The following is a 19,751-nucleotide window of genomic DNA, read 5'->3' as shown; positions in this document are numbered from 1 at the left end:
TGATTAATAGCATAGCTTATACTTCCGGAAGAAATTCATAGAAGTGTTCTTTGTGGGTTGTTTTTGTTCTGGTTTGTTTTTTGAAACTTTTCAGAATAATTTAAGAGCTAAAACTATGTTCAGAAAATTAAACAAGAATAGCAATCTCCAAATAATGCCGACTGGTGGAAAATACCCATTAATCTGTCTGACATCAACTCACTTATCCTGCACCTGTGATTTCTTACCAACACATCATAAATACTGAAAGCATGCAAATGCTTTTACAAGGGTTGACAAGCATCATCTTCACCATCAGGGCAAACAGGGCTCACAGTTTCTCAGGGTCTCGCTCCAGGCAGCTGCCAGGCCACAGGCACCAGAGAAGCCCATCGCCCCCCAGCAGGAAGAGGATGCCCGTGCTGGTAGCTCAGCCTAGCGGCAGGCAACCCACGCCACCAAAGCCCCCTGCTTTCAGTCAGGTGCCTGTATTTAGGCTACAAAGCCAGAAAGGAAAACCAACCCCTCTTTTCAAGGCTGACAGCCTTTTTAATGGGGTAGACTGCTGTGGCACCTCTTGAATTTTTAAGTCTCCTATTTGAGGAGAACAGGGAAGAGAGACATCGATAGACTATTAAGCCAATATCATCTCACTTCTGTTAGCTCACATTGCTTGTTGGGATTCCTTCTTGGCTGTTTGCCCAGAACAGTTGGAGAGGAAAAAAAACAAAAACAACAAGAAGTAGGCATGCCAATCCTTAGTGAACCCATAAAGCTCCTGTTGGAAACATCCTCTTTGCAAGGTCTACCCTTCCTAAAACCAGCTCACCAGATGCTCTGGCCCACTCTCCCCCTACACTACACCAGTTGGGGTCCGTAACTCACAGGACACACTCCACAGGGATTAAGTAGTTTGCCTCAGTTTAACCAGGCTGTAACTGAGCATTCTGCTTAGTTTTATATAAATCTACACAGACCAATTTATTAATACAGAAACTAATTTTCTAATTTAGTGGTGAAGCAATTACAAATAGAAGCATGAGGATTTATTAAATCTAACTGGGAGGCTCCATCAACTTCACTTTATTAGTTCATCAAAGACAAATTTCATCAATGAAGTATCCAACTAATATTTATAGGCAAGTCTCAACTAATTTAACACATTTTGTCTAGGCCTTTCTTCCTTCTCAAGATGACCCTCCTTAAAACAAGTCTATTAGCTTATTGGTGCCAATTTGTGGGTTTTGCCCTTGTACTGAAAAATCCTCTAGAAGCACAAGTATGCTACATGTCCTAAATCACAAGCAAAGACAAATACAGCCCCATCCCCTGCACCTAAAGAAACAAATCACCAAAGACTTTGTAATGAAAATCACTCAGAAACAAAGAGATCTGGAGAAAGCTGAAGAATAACAAGTTTTCAGAGCTAGGTAACGACTGAAAGTCTTGACTGCTCAGCACCACACCACCTCGCTTCCAACAATCCTCCAGAAAAGGATCCATAGTCCTGAGGCATATAGTTACACTCCCTTTGAAATATATCTGCAAGGTGGTATCTCTAAACCAAATTCAGAGTTGTCAGTGCACTGACTGGATTTTTCCAGGGCAGAGCCTACACTGTGTCAGGCAGCTTCTTACATTTTGTTTCAAGTAAAACACTTACCACAGAACGGCACTAATTCCAATCTCAGCAGTAAGATATGACAGCAAAAGGAAAATCTGGTGAAAGGAATGTGTTAAACCAAACCTTCTTTCAGACTTCAGTGCCTCACTGAATGTCAAAAATAGATGCCTGTGTCAGATCAGGATCACTGTTTCAATCCTCCCTTGGCAATAGACGCTTACCTTATCTGTTTTGAAAACAGGACCAGTTCTCTTTTTAAAGACAACTGTTCATGCAGAAGAGAAGGAAAGAAGATAAGCTACCATATCAAGAATGGACATTAACAAAGCATTTACACAAAGCATGAGAAATTCATGTCCAATGTGATTGCCACCGGAGACTCAAAACCCATTTCTCTCATCTCCCAAAAGGGTGCACATCTGCCACAAGCATTTGTGCTCTTGCTGAACTTTATAACATGCTAAGACAAAAACAAAAGAAAGATTCATGGGACCACAGTAAAAGCAAGCATAAACATCATAAGCTTTCCATAAAAAAAAAAATAAAAAAGAGCTCTGCCTCTCAGAATGTACTGTCTACAAAGTTCTTGCTACTACCTACAGGAGTGCTTGGGAAGAGAAGCCTGCTCTCTCTGAAAGCAAGCCACTTGCAACCTGTCACCTGAAAAAATACGCTCTTCTTCAAAACAGAGTGAAGAACCGAAGGCTGTAGTTTCAAGGAAGAGAAGGAAAGCAGACAATTTCTAGACAAATCTGAGAATAAGTTAACATCTATTCCCATACGTGACATATTTCAGCCATAGACTTCCCTTCCCGCTGAAGGGAAGGCAGGAAGAAAGGGCTGAACTTGAGAAAATTTCATTCAGTTAAAGAACATGTGAACAGCAATATTAGTTGGCAAGGCCTGTGCATCCTGGTCCAGTTATGGCCATTTCAGATAACTTGCCCCTACCCTCTGCAAATGTGTTTCCTCCTAAACCCACCCAGCACGTCATACTCTTGGAGACACACTTAAAGCCTTCCTGAAGTGCAGCAGAAGCCATTTATGTATTTCTTAGTCAAAATGTAACAGTACAAACAAGTGTTAGGAAAACGGAATGTAATTGGTTTTTAGTTCTCTGGTAAGTACAAAATCAAGGTTTCCCATGCTTCTGCAGAAGGCCAGCTTTAACTTGGAGGAGGAAACACGACAAAGAACAGTGAAAACACACACACAATCCTGCAGTCGCATCATAGACTTTTTAAACCTGGAAGCAGTTTAATCTTTGGGCTCAATTCAGCAATGGACTAGAGCATATGATTAGTTGCAGTAAAGTCAGCGGTATCTCTCACATACTCAAGTACCTTGTTAAATCATGAATTACAGTTTTCCTGTATAAACAAATGCCAGATGTATTTTTCAGTATCATCAAATGGGAAGAGAAGCTTTTAGTACACGTTGTTAAATGTATGCTACAAATTTCAACTAAATTTTTTCCTTGCCTATCTCTGAAATCCCTAACAATTTTTTTTTTTGGAAATTGCTTTGAAAAGCTTAGCTACTGCTGAGTCAGCAGCACAGATCAAGCGATTGAAGAGAGCTCAGTGTAGAGCTTTATTTCTGCCGTTTTAAAATGATTTGATCATGGTTCCAAATACTTCATAAAAAGATTATGCACCCATAAAAATAGCAATGACTCCCACCCTTTGGCAAAGCGCTTACAGAAATAATGGAAAGGCACTCTATAAATGCTACCTTCCACGACTCTTCTTTCAAAATCAGATTCCTCTCGGGAAGTTTTCATTGCCCCCAACAAGTTATATCTTAAACAAGACTTGAAAAGACAAGTGGAAGTAAGAGCCCAAGTCAAATACTACAGTGTTTAAGCATGACATACTACATACACTACTAAATATATACACAAAGAATGGCATAACTTTACAGGAGCGAGGGACTAAAATAAGAGATGAGTTTGACTACGGATAAATTTATCAACTTGTACGTGGGAAAAACATTCCTAGCCTCACACAGAAAGTGACAGGCTCTAGCCTGATCTCAGTGTTACAACTGTTTTTGCTAAAATGTCAGCCTGATGCTGAATATAACAGTCAAAAGATTAAGTCTTACATTACAAGCTATAAGCAAAGGAGTGTGTGTGTGTGTTGGGAAAGCTGGAAAACAGTTATAACCCTATAAATTCACATTTTACCCACACTTCAAATTTAACATGCCGTTCTGGTTTCTGGATCCTTCTTTCTTTCCTCTGGCTTAGTAACAAACCAACTGTTACTGGCTCAGGGAACCCTAGATGCAGCAAATCACTGAAGACAGTTTTAAATGGGTATAGGCCACAAGTTTACCCTGTTCTTGCCTTTCCCTAAGTATCCATTTATAACCACCATGGGGGTTAAACAAGGCTGAATTAGATCCATTCTGACGTCTGAATCAATGTGGCCATTTTTGACCTTCCTACTCGCTACAACCTAGTGATTATCAAAAGCATCATATCACAATGAAATCCTACTTACAACTGCTCTGAAACAACTGATTTAGCAATCAGAAAATACTTCTGTTAATTTTTAGACAAGGCTTCCAGCCAAAACAGATACTATACAACATAAATGCCACAGTACTCACACTTAGCAGCAAACACATTTTCTTCATCGAAATAAATAATCCTAAACCAAATTTCAAGGCTGTTTTAACTGAGTTTTTGATGCTATGCAACTTTAAAAAGAAAACCCAGTCAGAGTACAGTATGATTTTAGTATTGTTAGACAAAAAGCAATGTTTCAAGGCAATGAAAATTATAAAACGTCTATACTTTTAAAGCTCTTCTATGAGCAACACATTTTTGAGTACTGGAAGTATAAGGCAGATTCTGTACAGAAAATCCTGTGAAGCTTTTAAGATTTCTGATTTTTTTTCTCTGCCTGTTTGAAGCAAGCATGATGAAACCTTTCAAAACATTTGGAGTAACTCAACACCAACCATCTTTCCTTTCCCAAATTATTATGCTGCTTCTAAATTCTCAATGCTTGCTACAGAATATAACTACATCATTCTCTTGATGCTAGACTACATCAAGAAAAAAAACTGCAAACGTGTTTTCTTAGTTGCATTAAACATACTGATCCTCACCCACTTAACAAATGAAATGGCTAATATGAGCAAGTGCTTCCACATGCAAACTTCACTTTTTCATATTAATAAGTGTATTACCATACTATTTCCTTGTGACTGATACTTAAGTCTAACCCAACATTTACTTATATTTGTTCTCTTCAGCACACATTAGAGGCTTTATCTATTTTAATGTTTGCCTTCCTCCTCACACAACTCATTCATTGAAATTTCCTACTTGAAAGTCATTAAGCATTCTGAAATATGAATTGCATCTCCAGAAATAGAAAACAGGAGTACATCATATCAGAAACACTGACATCAGCACATACACTTACTGTCTCATGACAGTTGCAACCATGAGCATTTTTGCCATGTAACTAAGAGAGATTCATGTCTCTGTACCACAGCTCCTGTGCTCTGACTTTCCAAATGCTTTATAGGCTTACTGTATTTGAGTAGCAGCAGATTCATCAGTGAACAGCTGGAGTTTTGCCCAGGAAAACAAACTACAGTCTATACTGAAGAGAGGGACATGATGATTAGGCCTTTCAGATCCCTCTCATGTTGAAAATTATGGAATTATCAGAAAACTGTAATCATGGAAATGTTAAACTAAGGAGAATGTATTTTTATAGCAAATGAACATAATTATGTTTACCATATTTGGGCCCGAAGTTGGCTGGCAATTCAGTCTGTATATAGACAGCAATATCTGATTCACTGTCACAGGATATGAATAAACCAGAGCAATCCAGTGCGCATAGCAGCCTCTTTCCTAAAACAAAACCAAACATCAGTGTGTACATAGTACATAATACTCCAAATGCATCAAATAATAATACTGTAAATCACGTAGTAGCTTAATAGTTTCAGCTTTAATTCTAAAATCATTCTTGAACTGGATCTTTATAACAGGAGACTTTTGGAAGCTGTCAGAATGATTTGCTTCTAAGAATCTACATTTTTATACATTAAATTATGTAGAAGTAATTTCTGTAGCTCATGAAGGAACAGTGGTGACAAGTAATTTGAGATCATAAAGATTAGAAAACTCAAAATGGCAGCATGCATACTTCATAACCTTTCTTCAAAAAAGTGGTTATATGTCTTCAGCACAGCCTTCTCCTTCTCATTAAGACCAGAATTTATAAGTCTTAATTAAATATAGATAAGACTTAAAATAGCACTAACTCATCCTGCATAGTTGGGGTCAAAACACAATTAGTTACAAGATGAACTGCAGGAGCACCCTCCAGTTTTTAAATCTCTAATAGAAACCAAACAGGAAAAATACAGCTACATCTTGGCTTAGCACTTAGCTAGTTCTGCCTGCTTTACAGCAGACAACTTAAAAAAAACGTTCCCTGAGTTGCTCAATCTCCTGCAAGTCTTATTAACACTGGTTCAAACAGAAGTTAAGCACCAGAGACAAAAGGATTCTCCTCCTGCCCTTCTTAAGCAAGCCTGTGGTTCCAGCAGGTACCACCCCATTTTTATTACAATGGCAACAGCTTAAATCTTTTCAGACTGCAGCATCTGGTGCCATCTATTAGCTGCTTCAGTAAACCTGCTTCCTATTTCAGTTCATGGAATAATTTGTTGCCTTTTATCCACACAATGTAAATGTCAAAATAGGCCACAGGTCAACTTAAAAATCAGAAAGCTGCAGACTGAAGGCTGAGGACTGTTAGTGTAGTCTTGGGTCTCCATCCCCTCCTTACACTGATACAGCTGTGAGAAATTTCTAGTTTCTTAGACACTTAGATGTTTGGGTTTTGCATTTATGTTCCCAGGAAGACTAGCTTGATTACATCTACTTTCTTTGTATTAAAAAAAAGCCAAATATGTTAATATTTTAGCAGACTACTGTTCTCCTGCTTCTTTAAAACGGTTTACACTCAACGATGAAGTTTATTTACTTCTATCAACAAAAATAAATTTACACATTTGGAAACTAAATTCGCACATTTGGAAATAAATCTCACTTTCTAAACTTAGTGTAGACGCTACTAAGGAACATAAATAACTTAACACAACAGCAATTTGCTAACAAATGCATACATGAAATTCCACTGGCACGTCTCAGCAGCGCACACGGCTCTGCCGGCTTCCAGCTTTAAGCTACTACATCAAGCGTATGGCAGGGAAAGGCATACAACAGACAAACTGATGTAAAGAGAAATTCTGATGTGATTTGATGCAATGCCATTTTCTCTTTAAAAAAATCCATTGTTCTTGGGTTAAAATTACTCCCCAAACAACCCTCCAAATTAAGTTATCAATTGTTAAATAATTATCTGACCTAATTTACAATATATAAAGCACAGTCGGACCAGCTTAGCATGTCCTGAAAGTAGAAGTACTGACAGTTTTATACAAACAGCTAAACTCCCAACCATCTGCATAATTTGTCACCAGGTTATTATGTGCCGAAATTTCTGCACTGAGTTGTGCAAGAAATCTCTCCCGGCAGAGGGTACAATGGGAGATTTATGCTGCTGTAATACATCTTGGAAGAGAAATACATGTAATGTTTTAACCCATACAACAAATGAATGTGATCTATTGACTAGAAACCAGAGAAACATCCATAAGCAAACCTGAACACTTAAACTTTATTAGATCCTTCTGAAAACTGACGTGTCCTGTTCCCTCTGAAGCGCCTAGTACCACCAGTCAAACATATCCCACACACGCAGCAGTAGAAGATCCTGACTTCACTAACCAAGCACATCCGCCGCTGGATTTCAATATTCAGTAACAGAGCTGATTTTTGTTCACAAATGAAGACTAGAAAGAAACATTTAAAATTTTACCTATCTACTGCTGCGCCAACTATATTTAAAAATAATTATCAAACGTGAAACTAGGCTTACACATTTCGGTGATTTTAGCCAACTAACACTCCTTCCCAGTAGCTTACATTGGCAAAGGGCTTTCTGCTGCAGAAATTGCGACACAGCAATGCTCTGCCAGCCATAACACATGGCAAAGATGCCAAACACATTCAAGCAGTGTTTCAATACGAGCTGGTGCATCTATTACTGCTCCAGCCAGACCCCTTTCAAACACGTTTCCCAAGTATTATGTTTAGAAAAAGCAACCTCTTCGCCACTGGGGCTGTTTGTGCAGAGGGCATGCAGACGGCCGAGGCAGAACCACCCCAGTGGCACCACATGCTGCCCGTGCCTGATGGAGCAGGAGCAAGCGATGGTAAGGAGAAAATCACCAGGCACAGCACCAAGCGCCCAGGAGATACGTGGCAAGTTTTACGTAATCTATTACAACAACTCTCCCAGGCACCCTTTTTAGCCCTGCTGGATTTCCTGCCTTCTCCCCATCCCCCAAGCAGGCTCCAAACCTTGAAGTAACCTTGTTCTGCTCCCCCCCCAGAGACGGCTCCACGCCTGAAACATAACCTCTAATCTTATTTTCTATTTCTAGCATACAATTCACGACCCTTATCCCAATTTTTTAAATTAAATATCCTCCGCGTTGCAGACTGTTTCCTATAGCCATGATAACGCACAGACTACGTCAGAACCTACAACCATATGCTTCTGGTCGAGGACAATTTTACATCACTTAAGGGCATTAGAATTAGAAACACACACTATTTTTGTATTATAGGTTTAAAAGCCTCCTCTGAAAAAGAAGTTTTCAACGCTGCTGCCAGAACTACACTGCAATGAAACAGCTTTATTTGTTGGAAGGTTTAGATAAAGACCTTAAAATACAACAGAAATGCATTTCAGGGCAGTCTGCAAAGTGAAGCATAAACTTAGAGCAATTAGAGCGACTTAGAGAATATTTGCAAACATTAAGCTGAAGTCTTAAAAACTGCAGGGTTTTATGACAAAGGAAGTCGTCTCATCTAACACCATCTACTTATTAGATGGATTTTGCTTAAACCTGCCTTTTTTTTTTTTTTTGGACAACAACAAAATACAGAGCTTACCATTGATTCTGCAACATTTCCTACACAAGATGTATTAAAATCAAAATAGCCTACTGGATCAAATGTCTATCCAGACCACAATGATTGGGGTCTAAATTTGTACTTCTAATTAGTTAGCACTATTCATAACTCCCTTTCATACTTTTATCAATATTTAATTTAACAGTTGCTAGGGTGAAACATCCCGCCATGTACAAATTCTCCTACAGAAGCACTTTGATACAGAACAACTCCCCGAAGAATGACAAAATATTTTTCTGTCTCCAAAGTGCCAAAAAAAAAGTTTCCAGGAGGCATCCCAAACCCAGAGGTTGCAGTCTGACACAGTCAGGCCCTCAACAGAGCTGCACAGTTACAAGTACGTGTCTGCATTTTCATCAGCCACATGCTAACACTCTTCCACCTACCCCAAAATAATCTGTTTCAGTCCTAGAAAACACGTCTCGGAAAGCAGCGGGAATGCCTATCACTGCTCAGTTGGCTGTGCTTACTCTGCAGTGAAGGACAGCTTTGGTCACTAGGCACTAGTGATTATCTTTGCTTACGCACAGTCAAAGTGGAAGAAAAAAAAAGAAATAGTAAATTCCAATGCACCATATATCAAAATATTGATAATGCTTACACCAAACCAATAGATAGCCTTTCAAAACAAGACTAACTATATTGGCCTTATTTTCCTTTGTTTAATCAGAAGATTAGTCAGCCTAGAATTATAAGAACAAACAAATTGTCATTAGAAGTTCAAAAATTTTTTTCTGAATTATATTTTGGACATAATCAGTTGTTGGGACAACTTGGCTACACAAGCAAAATTAGGAAAGAAGGAACAATCTTTGGACTAAGACATGAAGCGCTACAACATGCTTTGTTAAACTTATATATTCTATCAGCATGTTTTACAATAAATACAGTTTATTTTGCATTAGTCTGCACAGGCAGTTCTAATAAATGCCATTAGTATGTTCTACTTTCTCTCTCCCACTCCTCCTTCAGCCTCCATCCTATTCTCAGCAGGGCATCATTTGAATTTATTGGTAGTTCCACAGAAACTGAACTGTGCAAGTGGGAAGACAGCCCCTAGCAATTAAGAATAAAAGCAGATAAGTGAACGTAAATTAGACTAGAGAAAAACAAGTGCAAGAATCTCTTAGGGCAGCAGAGCTGGATTTTGAAACTGACTGGAAAACAATAAATATAAAATATTTAAGTCAGAGTCATCTCATCAATATACTTATCAGATCAGTTTATACCATGAAGTTAGCATGCCAACAGGACCAGTACAATCCGAAGCAGCCCAAAAGTGAAATTCATTCCTAGGTGGCAACTGGAGAAAAACAAAAATACTATCTGTACTAAAAATAAAGAAATTCTCATATATGTTGATGATGTTACAAGTCAAGTCTGCCCTTCCCTTACCAAAAAACGTTTTAAGAAGATATTTCTGACAGTAATTTCACTGAGTCTTAAGGTTCGATGTTTGAAAGCTTCTCCTCTCCCCCCCCCCATCCTAAAATGAGGGCTAAAAACATCTCAAAAAAAAACTCACTGAAATTCTCATGTCAATGAATGATGGCCACAAAAATTTATCATACCACTAGGAAACTATTTGCCAGTATGTTTTCAAAAAGGATACTGTTATTCAAATGGAAAAAGAGTATCACACTATGACTGCCCAACAATCCAAATAACTGTTTCAAAATATTAAATTCATTAAATGTTTTATTACTGTGGTCTCCATAAAATACAAAATTAAAGTACTAATATAATTTGCTTGTCAGATGTAAATATTTTATAAATGGTTTCCCTGCAGTCTCTGCTTTCAGTAATAAGAATTACAGAAATAATTCCAAAATCCTCCTTGAGTCTAATATTAAGAAAGCCTTTACTTTTTTATAACTGTTTCTACCCCCACCTGTCTTAAAGTTTCAGGAACATAGCATAGGTGGTTTTAGTCACGTAAGAGTATTCTTTGTCATAAAGCATTCTACCTACCAAAAACTGTGAATCAAACATTTTCACAACACATCTGACTCAGTGTACACAGAGCTTCCCCGCCAGGTGAGCCTGCAACCTGCTCGAAACCCACCTTCCTGCAAGAAGCTAGACACCGCTCAGGAACCACAGCCAGGTATTTTGTATTTCAACATGGATCTCATCTAAGACATATTCTTTATTTTCAAGTTCTTCCAACCGCAGTGGAACATTCACACAGTAGCTACATACAGCTCAGCCAGGCTGACTTTGGACACACTCATCATCCCATTACCAGTCCATGATCAACATTATGCACCCCAGCAGCTCCCATCTCCCACACCACGCAAACTCATCGTGGTGCTTTCAGGAAGCACGGGACACAGGTGTCCTCTACCTTGCTCTCAGAAATGTATACTGAGATGCTCGTAGATCAGCTCTAAACCCTGAAGAAGGTTGCTTTGAGGCACTGCGGTTCTTTTACAAAGCGTTCTATTTATATATCAGCAAAATGAAGAAAAGCTGTTAAAAAGTAGAGCCAACAGGCTAAGCAAAGTCTAAGTAAGCTCATGACTTCTGCCTATTCCAAAAGGTAAGCATTCCTCTATTATTCAGTAATCGAGACTGGGCCAAACAGTTCATTAAAGTATTTCCCTTCCAACTTTTTCTCGACAAATTTAATTTGGTAGCTAAAAATCAGTGAATTCTTGAATATTTAGATGGTGTCCACTCTGTGAGAAATGGGAAATTATTTCCAACTACAACCCATACAATTCTTACAGTTCCTAAATCTAGCCTTGTACATACCCTGCTTTCTTTCCCCTACCCCTAAATATATTTTTTGTTTAACATGTTCAAATACTTTACCTTCTCTTTCCTAACACAGGGAGATGGGCTTTGGGCAGAAGAAAAAAGGCAAACACGGTCTGCTAGCGTAGTCACTTCTGCCCAAGTTCTTCCATTGCTAACGGACCTCTCCTTTCTGTCTAACCTGCAACAGAGTTAAGAGATAAAAATAAAAATAATGACTCCTTCCACACATGTCCCAGGAGAAGACGAGTGGAATTATTACTTGGGTAAAAAGTTCACCTTATATTTGCTTTAAGATAAACAGTGCAGTAATAGTCCCCCACAGAACAATTAGTTGTTTGGAAAGAAGCTGGTAGAGCTAACAACTAAGTAAGGCTCATGTTTTCTCCATTTTTCTTAACTATGTTCTCCATTTACAGATAATATATCTTCCACATTTTTCCCCTTTTTGCAAACTGACAGAAAACCGAACTTGTGTGTAGCCTGCTCCAGTTATTGACAGTAGAAGAAAGTGCAAATTGCTCCTCACAATCAAACAAAACAGCTAACACATTTCCGTTGGAAGGATTTCTATCCACTCCTGTCTCCAAAGCATCATATAGAGAAAAACAAATCAAAGTTGTGTTACTACCGCTACTGATATACCTTCCTTCCAAGACTAAGGATCTTGCTCTATTTCTAGAGTTACTCTATCAGGCAATTACAATTCTATACTCTGCATAAGCTTACAACATATATCTGTAGCAATCTCCCAGAGAACACTATGATAAACAAATGCAAGCATGCTAGATTTATTTTTTCCATCTTTTCCTAAGAAACTCTGCTTTTCCCTGTATATTATATTATAAAGGCTGTAGTTACCTGTCAATTTTAAACACTAAAAATCTTATTTTTGCTCAGAAGTCAACAGTACTGGTCCTATTTTTAACTTCTTTTTCCTACTTGAAGGTTTAAAAACCACAGTATTAGAAAGGCATTCTTACAACTCATCAAGGTATTAATATTTGGTTTTATTCACAACAAATACATCCTGCTTACACCTAACAATACATCACGTAATAGGCACATACCAGCTATGTGCTCTTTTACTAAGAGAACTGAATTTCAAAAAAAAATAATCATTTTCTCATGATTTCCATTTTAAAAATAAGGAAAATGACCTTTCTTCAAAGTGTCCAGTAACATTATGTGGCTGGGGCAGACTGTACCACTTTTTGCCTTTATCAACTATTTTATTAGGAATACTCTACACTGAAGTCAGAACTGGGACTAGCTTCAAAGTAGTATTTTATACATCAAGGCATTTTACCTTCAACTACCATTCGTATTTCTGTGCAGCAGGGAGTTTAAGCCAAACCGAGTTTAGAACAACAGGAATCTTTCACATTTTCAACGCGGCAGACTTCTCTCTGCCTCCTTCAGCTAGCATTCCAATCCACACTGTGCAATGCATACAAACAGGAGCATTTTCAATGGGAATTAAAATGGAAAATGGGAAAAATAACTACAAAATGAAAAAAATCACCAAGAGAAAAGTATAGTGACTGGATTCAGCAGCATTAGAAAAAGAATTGATTGCGGGCTCGGCAGTAAAACTGATGGTTTTCTTTACAGTGTATGAATATGATGATCAAAATTAGCTTAAACTATTTATGGTGTCTCAAATGCTATTAGCAAGGCATTCTGTTGCTTGAGTTCTTATATGCATACCATCATTTTAAACAGCACAGCCATTTACAAAATGCATTTGTATCTCCCCTTACAGCCAACATATTGTTCTCTGTCTGGAACAGAAAATGCTTCCATCGACTGTTTTTCATATCTTTCAGATTATTCTGTTGGCATTTCTTTGCCTCTGAAGTTGAAACGTATAGACTCCACTTATGTAGACTTTTGTCCCTATTTTGGGCAAGACATTCTCAGAATGCTGTCTTTTGGGCAGAATGAGATCTGCCTACAACAGTGTAAGGTAAACGAAGGCAGTGAATTACAGGTCTTAAGTCAACGGTGTGATGCAAAAGGAAAAGAAGAAAATGCCACTCCCTAACAACACAAACCTTTAGAGACAGCTACGCTGGGGATAGGAAATTCACTAAGTAAACAGTGCTTTAAGGCACAACCAGGTTTTTTCACCTAGCATTATAACCAGTATTCACACATATCTAGTTGCACAATATTCACTCTAAGTCCACTGTTGCAAATCCTGCCAGCTTAACTTGGCTCACTTAGGATTCCTTGTAGAGAAATACATTTAGCAAAGGTAAAGCACACAAGATGCCCCACATTCACGTTACTCTTTAACACACTGTATAACTGGATCAAAATACAGCATACCTTCCTGTCTGTGCTTGTCATGCTGAGGACTGTATCACTTACAAAATCTTAAGTTAAAAGGGAAGGGACCACAATTAGGTAGTGAAGAATATTTCTTAAGCTACACTTACCCTTGCTTTTCCTGATAGACAATTTAACATGCAATGAAAAACAACCAACACGGTAGAGACAAGCAACTTGTGCTCCCAAACAGAATATATCAAATAGCATATGCAAAGAAGAGAATGTATTCCTTCCCTGAAGCAACAAAAATGTTTTGAAAAAGAAACTGCTTCATCTGTGCTAAAAATCCGAGAACAAAACACAAATTCAACTTTTAAACAGAAAGTGACTAACTGAAATAGATAATTTTCTTCTGCTTCAGGAAGAAACACACTACATCAGACAGAGAAGAGCATCTACTTGCTGAACTGCAAGCTTAAGAAATTGTCAGTAAGAATTGTCAATATCTCAGAAAAAAACACAACTTAATGTCAAGTAAAATTTTATCAGTCATATTAACAGTAGGTTTCTGTAAATATCATAATGCACAAAAAGTTGAGGGACACTAAGACCTTTCAAGTGGAACACAGAGCAAAAGATATGAAACACAAGGGAAGGCAGCCTAGGCAGACATTTTCCATCAGTAATTCTACAAAGTGCAAGGGATGGGGAAACGCACTTTAAAACACAAAACAACAAATAAGAGGGTAAGGACAGGTGATTCTAGAGAGACCAACAGCAATGTGCTAATTACAGACACTCCCTTAGAAACTGACTTGAGAAATTCAGTTTAAAAACACTCTAAATTATCAAAAAAATTCAATACATTGGATAGGTAATAATCTCTGTGCAGGTGTTTAAGAACCAATTAAACTTACTACATTGTACTTTATAACCAGAGTAGCTATTCAACCCTCAACTCTGGTGCCTGCAAGCCCATCCACACACCAAGTGTTCAGTCCAAAGGCATGTCTGTTTAAAGCATGCTCTTCTGAAAAGCATTCCGAATCAAAGACACCGTGAAAGGTTTTAATGTAGTGACTAACATCTGATTAGCAGCAACCTAAAAAGCATTAGAGATTCAGTGACAAGAACATCTCCTGATGCTTGAAAGACAGCACCTGATTCGAAAGAGATCTCTGCAGCCCTCAACTAAAACCAGGGTCACTGTGATACAGTGAGAGAAGGCAAGAGAAGGTAAGAGTAGAAGAGTTGCTCGAGTCTTTCAGCACACATTCAGGGGAAACACAATTAAGGGGCAAATCCGTTTGTTCTTCATTTGCCTGACCATCAGACAATTCTAATCAAACGTCACAATAACTTAGTTCCAGAAACTAAAATGGAAAAAGAAAAGACGCTTCCTGATGTGTCTTCAAAGGAAGAAAATGCACTTTTCCCCAAAACATCTCACTTAGTCTTGTGCGTCAACTACAGATTTACTCTATCATACCAATCCATCACCACAAAAATGTAACATTCCTATATAAAAACAAAACATGTATCATTAGTGGTTTTCAAAAGATCTCACGTCCAGCAACATCTGCAGAGCAATAGATTTCTCTTAACCAGAGCAGAATCTTTTCTAACCACAAAAGCAAGCATCGGATTAATTTCAAAATAGCACAGGTCAGCTGCACCATGTTTCCACGTGGATAAACCAAGAAGTGCACTTGACTGAAGACTGCCAAACTACCTCACATTCTGTCCCATGACCCAAGTCTTAAGACCAAATATTATATGAAAGATAAATGTATTTTAAATTAGAGTTGATGACTGCAGAATGCACTTGCTAAGAAGAACTTGAACAAACCCATATTAAATTCATGGTCAAATCATCACAATTTTATATAAAGTTTGATAACTGCTTAGCTTATTTTGCAATAATTTGTTTCAAACTTTACAATACTCATTTCTCTTTGGTCTTGAAGTGAATTTGACATCACAATCTGTTGTCCTGTAGTTTGTTGCAACATTTAGAGAAAAAAGGTTTATTATAAGATCTAATGGGATTGCTAAAGAGAAAAGGTTTTCTCTCTTCCGGAAAGCAACACAAGACATACAGAAAAATTGGAAGCTCTCTAGGCAAGGACTCTTTCTACAGTTTAATACAGAACCAAGCACATTCCCAATAATGGTATATGTGTTCTTTTTCCAGCATTTTGTCCTAATAACTGGCATTTCCTCCCAGCACCTCATGCAATTTTTATTAGCATGGAAGTCTCTTAAGAAAGAGAAGCCATAGAAATAAAAGTCTGCTTTTATTTGCATTATTTCAGGAAATTTTATTTTTAATGTAGCCCTGCTCTTCTATATAAGAACTTCAGCAGCTTGTCTTCAAAAGTAGCTAAAACAGAAGTACAGGTTATAATACTACCAAAATTTTAACTTGGCTTGTATCACAACTTGTGTATCTATACCAGTTGCTGCCCAGCACAGTTTATTTGTATTCCACTGTGAGTTAGCAAAGTACGTCAGTTTGCTCTCTGTAGGTGAAGAATGTACGAGTATCTACGCAAACCTCTGCTTTCCTGCCAACAACAGCAGCAACCTGGCAGGCTCGATCATTTCATTTACACTGCTCAGAACTGGGCTCAGGAAAGTAAAATTCTTATCACTATACATTTTCTTAATTGTTTGGTCTTGATCAAATTAATTAAAGTTTTAAGCTTTTCTAAATGACACATGTATTTAGCTTTAGATCTATTTTTGGCACCACATTAAAGCTCTCAGCTACATCATCTGCTTGTAAATGGTCATTTCACATTGGAAAAAGCGTAGAACTTATTACCTTGTTATGCAAATATTTGCAAACTGTGTCGTTCAGCCAAATGAACATAAATACCTAACTATATCCTTGGTAAGAGGCTAAATACAGTTTTTCCAGAGCTACAAAACATGCACTGATGAAGCTGGATTCTGTACAACGTATTTGCACAGGTTTAGTTAACGCTGTTCTATACTATCTGGCCTTAACTCCTGCTTGGACAAAGAACTGCAGACCACTCAACAGTAGGCAATACTGCTATGCTTCACTCCAAATAAATCAATATATTCCTGTCTCAAAATCCTTATCAATATATTCCTGTCTCAAAATCCTTATCAATATATTCCTGTCTCAAAATCCTTATCAATATATTCCTGTCTCAAAATCCTTATCAATATATTCCTGTCTCAAAATCCTTATCAATATATTCCTGTCTCAAAATCCTTATCAATATATTCCTGTCTCAAAATCCTTCCATTTTTTTATTTTTTATTTTTTTTTTACACTAATCGCAAGTGCTTCCAGTGAAAGACAAAAAGCTGCATTTGTTTTTACGTTCATGTGACATACATGGTTTCATCTGAGCATTTGGAGGTGATGAAACCATTCTACATTGAAGTTACCTGACAAGATGCACGCAGAAAAATACAGTTTATAGAACTGAAAGAATGAAATTTTTAGCTAGTCTCTTCCTCCTTGTACTCTTCCTCCTTCTACAAAATACTATCTGGTGCAAGACTTGCAAATAGCATTCTGAGAAAAATTTTGAAATACTTAACAGAAAGATCACGTTCCTTGATTCTTTTGGCATAGAATTACATTTACCCACAGTGATATTTTCCCTGTGATCTTCAGTCTTCTTCACAAGTTTTGAGGATGCAGAGACAACGAAAGTCTTTCGACAACAACAGGGGTTGTTTTTGTGTCTGTCCCTCCTGGTCACTACAGCTTTCATTGTTTTTCAGCAGTTCTGTAATATGACTGGGCTACGCAAGAAGAATTTCTAGCATCTTCAGGATGAGATTAACAGCTTCAAGTATTTTTAAGGAACATTTTAAAGTATTACCTTGTACTTACACTCTTTGGAAGAAACACTTCAAAGATCTCCAGATTTTTCTGGAATGTAAGCTGTAGACATTCAGGTGCTTTATCTTTCTCTAGGGAAACTCTTGTGCTTGAACTCAAACTGTTCTTCTAAAGCATAATCAGCCAAGTTCTATAATCTGTACAGAAGAGCATGAAATTCAGCTTTCATAAACAGGGAAAATACCTAGAACATTGCTTCGAATATCTTGGTATCAGACAGAGCATGCGGACATACTTGAAAGGGCGTAATTTCACCCCAGTATATCCTGAGGAATCCCTAATACTATCCAGAAACTTGCAAACATACGAAGTTATCACAGTGAAGTAACGTACTTGAGTAACTAAAACCAGTGTGTTCTGAAAGAATTAAAGATAAATTTCTTTGCTAGATTACTCTCCCACAGTAACAAAAGCATGAATCACACTAGGGATGGCTATGGCGAAGCAAGAGGTCCATAACATTCCCATCTTTCTGCTCTTCTCCCACACTCTCCTCTACAACACACTCCATACGGTGCTTTAAAAAGTTCCCAAAACATAGCACGTCTGAATAAAGCATTAAAGGGTCAAAGTTAAATATTATTATTTCTAAGGGAAACCAACTTCCCCTAACATTCAGAAATTGTTGACATTCAGGACTTTTGTTCCATCCCCAGATTGCACCGGCATATGTCGCACAGAAACCTATGAGGAATTTTCTGTAATCAGACGACTCCATTTAAATGTCAGCTTTGAGTGCACAACTAAACAAGAATCACACCTTCAATACTGTTATTAAACAATCAGTTAACATGTTCCCCTCTAACTTCCTAGCCAACGCGTAAGTCAGGAAAGAACAAAAATACAATATCCAAGCCTGAGATGAGGTGGCTGACAGGGCAGTAAAGGAATTTTCCTGTTGAAATTTTCCAAAAAAATCTGTCTTTTGCAATGCTATTGTACAGAAATGCCTACCAATAAATATTAACTTCTGACAAGTACCCCACTGAAAGACGACTAGATAGAACATTAAAGAGTCATATTTACTAAAAAAGCCTAACCACTTGAAAAAGTAGAAAACTAATAGAAAAGCAAGAAACCGAAGACCACAAAGAAGGAATACAGTCGTGTTGCAAGACAATGAAAAGAGAGCTAGCCTAAAACAGAAAATATGTTCAGTCATCCCAAGGAGAGAATTTTACTGAAAACCATAATTGGAAAGTAGTCGCAATTTAAGGAGGTATTTTAAAGATGTTTCCTAAGGAATTACTTTCTCTGATGTAACCCTACCAGAAAAAACATAAAAGATAACTTTTAATTTAAAAAATGGGGGGCAGCCACTTTACAGCAAGAAGTTGTTTTATATTTTAGAAGTACAAAAAAAATATTTACTAGTGTTATCATGTTCTCTTATAATGGCTTTCCTTCAAAGGGAGAGTATTTATTTCCTTTGTGAAAATGGTTCTTCAAAGGAAAGGCCTGGAATATCCTACTTAAAACTTTCATTGTTTTAATAAAATTTGTAATAGGTGCTTGCGCCGATAAGCTCTTGTATGTTATCATTAGCCTGAAGCCAATGGACCACCAACAGCAGGTAATACCACAGACAGAAGAATGTCTGACTTGCTAAAATGACTCCCAAACAACTGCCAAACTCCAAACACAGCCCCAGCTACTCCCACCTCATGCACACCCTACTGATCTTTACTCACAGCCACCTCAACATTCCCTCACCACCACCTGGAATACTGTGCGTTCCCCTTTCCAGCCCTTTTCTTTCATTCTTCCAAGCTAAACCTGCATTTCTAGAATCTCTGCTCTGCTGTTCCCCCTCACACCCACTCTGCTGTTCCCCCTCACACCCACTCTTCCCCTCTTAGTCTAAGGCTGCTCTAACTCAGGTCACTGGAAGTCAGTTTGCCTCGTGCAAAGTTGATGAGCTTAATAGAACCATGCAGAGTAAGCTCCCCAAATTTATTTTTAAGAAAACAATATACTAATCCTCACCAATTACAGCTGACTAAGGCAAGACTGGTATTTCAAGACCACCAAAGTTCCCAAAATAATTCTTGTCTTGTAACATTAGTGAAACATCTCACCAATGTCATGTTTTTGGCAAAATTCAAGGATTTGACCAAAATGATATATTCGCAGAACAC

General features: G+C 37.8%; 1 protein-coding gene across 7 annotated transcripts in view; it reads right to left on the bottom strand.

Moving 5' to 3' along the window:
• The window catches only part of GARRE1 (granule associated Rac and RHOG effector 1), a 53,479-nt gene that overhangs the window by 30,181 nt on the left and 3,547 nt on the right, over positions 1–19,751 (bottom strand). Inside the window, exons 1-3 of one of the 7 annotated variants that reach the window (XM_048068891.2) lie at positions 14,885–17,548; positions 11,505–11,628; positions 5,367–5,483 (exon numbers count right to left, since the gene is read on the bottom strand). The exons of 1 other annotated variant lie outside the window; for it this stretch is intronic. The gene's annotated coding sequence lies outside the window, so the exon portion shown is untranslated. Of the gene's footprint in view, positions 1–5,366; positions 5,484–9,916; positions 9,936–11,504; positions 11,629–14,884; positions 17,549–19,751 lie in introns of those variants that run through there. 5 more of the 7 variants (XM_048068893.2, XM_048068894.2, XM_067004175.1 and 2 more) reach the window with 5 other exon arrangements.

Source organism: Anser cygnoides, chromosome 12 (assembly GCF_040182565.1).
Source record: "Anser cygnoides isolate HZ-2024a breed goose chromosome 12, Taihu_goose_T2T_genome, whole genome shotgun sequence".
Classification (NCBI taxonomy): domain Eukaryota; kingdom Metazoa; phylum Chordata; class Aves; order Anseriformes; family Anatidae; genus Anser; species Anser cygnoides.
Note: the sequence above shows the minus strand (reverse complement) of the source record. Positions and strands in the feature narration are given on the sequence as shown.